Below are 3,654 nucleotides of genomic sequence, written 5' to 3' on the forward strand. Positions count from 1 at the left end.
AAATTTTTAATTTATTTATTAGAAGATAACTTGAATATTAGATTAGACAACCTAAAAATTTTGCCTTTACTCTCTTGTTTGCAATCTGTCATGGGTATAAGACTTATATGATTAATTACGTCTCTTGATAACTAGAACACTTTTGACTAAATTTAATCTATAAGTTCTATGATACTTTGCTTTTGGTAGCTTTCAATTTAGATTGAAGAAAAGAATATAATGCTACTAGATCAAAGCAGATGCTGGATGAACAATGAAAAACATGGTCATTAGCACATGATTTTATTATCCTTGGTTATCATAGCCCTTAGCCTATTTAGTGAATGAGAGAGTCAACCCAAAATGACCTAAAAAATTGTTGTCAATAACCATATGTTGCATCATCTAAAGGGACATCTCAGAAATAGGGAAAAGTTTATTGAAGGGGTCTATTTTAAGACTGACCATAAAAAGTGTTTCATGCCTTGTTGAGTGTGCCTTTTGGTTCATAATACATAGGCTTTGAAATTAGAGAACATTTGGGATTGGCCCTTTGCCAAGCCTTGTGTTTTAATGGCATCTTTTAGGCATGATTGTATGACCTCACGATATGAAAGTAGTTTTTCACATCCTTTATGATGTGAGATTTTTAAGGGTGAATATATGGATACACTTGATATGACATTTACTCATTATGAATTTTAATCAAACCCAACTTTGTCATCTTTGACAAAATGATGTGTAGGATGGACATATGGCTGATATGAGTCCAAAGCAACAAGTTATTGCTAAAGATTATTATTATTATTAGTAGCAGCATCAATAACATCATTAAGATTAGTAGTAGTAGTAGCAGCAACAACAATAACATTACATAGGGCTAGATTTAAATAGAGTTTTCTCTAGTGATGATTTTTCTTTGGTTATACTTATCAACAAGAAAGAGCTCAAATGCATTTTCTTTGGAACTTAAGAAGACATTTTTATGATGATGATTCTCTCTAAATATGATTAGCAATATTCGCATCCACCATAAGGGAAAAGATTTGAAGTGAATTTTCTGTGTTCAAGAGCATGCACCTTCGTTATATGGTTATGATATGTAATAATCAATTTCATGAGTGGGATGAGTTGCCTCAAGAGCGCACATAAGGTTCCCATATATAAGATTCTTTCGTCTTTTAGTTATGTGGGGTAATCATGTCATGGGCACATAATTGAGGGAACCAATGCTTGCATTAGTTGGCATGAATACCTATTCATATTTAGTTTTTTGCTTATAAATATTTTTTTATTATTATCAGCATATTTAAGCTTAATGCATATCTTGAGTTGTACATAGGAACTCAGTTTAAAATGTTTGATCAACCATGACCTGCAGGAGCGTTGGGGTTCTTGTCTGCGAGGATGTATTCTTTTGGCAATGAGAAGTTTCATTTTTATCATAATAACTATTGACAACCTGCGAGTCTTGTTAAATATTCCATTTTCTTGTAGAGGATTGGGCCCTAGCAAATTCATATGTTCACATCATTTCAATTTAGTTTCAAGTAATAATGTATATAATATGTATTGTATTTTTGTTTTGGACTTACATCCTGAACATTTGAGGAAGGCCCAAAGCTGTAGACTTACGATCCAACCCTTAGGTAGGATGGCTCCAAGAGTTTTATTGTTGAATGAATTTTCTTCATAAAAGATCTTGGAGGCCTTATGGTAATGAATTGTCAAATATCATGAATAAACTGTGAGTTGAATTAAAAATAAAGAAATAAATCTACACTTTCAATCAATAATAAAAAAGAAGAGAAGATAAAAAAAGAGAGTGAAAGAATTAATCTATAGGCAAACCTCATGCTTGAACAAGTAGATAGTTGCTTTTGGTATGTTTCATTTTTGATGCTTGACAGTTGATGGAGGAGGATTATAAAAAAAAAGTTTGGACATTGAAAGATACTTTTATTCAAGTCAAACAATTGTACTTTTATATCTCTTAGAACTTGGATTTATTATCCTTATTTAGCACCTGATCTAAGAACAACTAAAGTCTCATGTTAAAATTTTGCAAAAGAAACCACCCCCAACCACAATAGGCATGAGACAACCGTGCCCGTTGGATAGGGAAAATTATAAAAGCCACTAGATCTTATATTAAATAAAAAGTTAATAAGAACTCCTAACTGAAAGGACCTACCAACCTCGATGGATAATAATATCTATAACCCAAAAGTTCACGAGATTTCCCCCATTCGATGCATCAGGTTGAATGGGGTTTATTTGATTGTGGGGATCGGTTACCTACGGGTGCAAGCCCCCGTAGTTAATTACATCTTAGACCTCGGTCTAAGAAAACTCTCGATTAAGGGTGTTAGATTATCTTCTCCAAATGGGTTTAGTGCAAAGGTGTTTCTAGGCTTTCCTAATCAAAGAGAAAGAGTGTCCCAAGTTGGCTTAATCAATCACACAAGGTTCAGTCAACATCCGACCGGTCTGAAGAAGAGAAAACTGGAGAAAAGAAAGAGGTCACGCATCTCAAGCAAACACGAGAGAAAGAGGGAGGTGGCGTCATCCGTGTGACGCGGATGGGTAGGATTTATAGCCTCCGAAAGAATGAAGAACTTACCCACCAATAAGGTGTATAGTGGTACACATGTACCACTCATTTTTAGACCCTAAATTTATAAAAGATGTAGTGTTGTACACACAACACTAGCATCTACGACCTAGCTAATACAATCCTGGACTTATTCCTTGCCTGACAAAGAAAACCAGCTAAAACCACCTAATCATATAAAATCCATGTTGTCCAATCCATATGAAAGATAGGAGGGTAGTTTAGACATTGAAATTGGGATCGATAACTAAAGAAATCCCTAATTGATCCCACACTTATGAATGGTACAATGCTCCTAAAACTAATGCAATTAAATATTAATTTTAATTAGTTACTAATGTAATTTATGCTGATTAAAGTCTCCAAATCAATGATGTATGAAATTTTAAAAAGGCTTATAGAAAATAATTTTGAATGACTAAACTTCCCCAGGTCCGGCACTTCATCCTCATAGGCCAGATTATCCGGACTCTACCCGCAGGCAGGGAAGTTTGTCTAAAAGAAGAGAGAATGCGTGCGTGCGCCCCCGGACGATTCCGGCTATTCCCTAAAATCGTTATGTTTCTATATGAGTTAAACTTAAATTTTATTTAATGATTACGAGTAGAAGAATTTTCATCCCTAAAGAGCCTAACGGTCAGACACAAGCACATGCAAGAAAGAAACTTATAAAAAGCATGCCAATTCTACTGCGCAAACAAAGTAAGTAAAGCACAACAAAGCAACAAAAACCCCACGAAAAAGAGTGTCCATGCCAAGTGCTATATAATATTACATCCCAGAGTACAGTAAAGTAATGGTGGCCGGGCTCCACCGACAACAACCCGGGAATGACGCAAATATTTAAAATGAGGCATTTTATATCTTCAGTCTTCTTCTTCACTTCTTTGATTCGTCTTTGGATCATCTTCAGTCCTTCAGGCTCCTTGTAGTAGGTCCTCCAAAAGGATGCCCAAATGAAAAAGGAAACCCCCTTGTAGGAGTTTTCTTTTTCCTTTGGACTCCTATTCATTTAAAATGCCCCATTTTAATGATTTTCACAACATTTATCAAATACATTG

Source organism: Dendrobium catenatum, unplaced genomic scaffold, assembly GCF_001605985.2.
Source record: "Dendrobium catenatum unplaced genomic scaffold, ASM160598v2 fragScaff_scaffold_716, whole genome shotgun sequence".
NCBI classification, from domain to species: Eukaryota; Viridiplantae; Streptophyta; class Magnoliopsida; order Asparagales; family Orchidaceae; genus Dendrobium; species Dendrobium catenatum.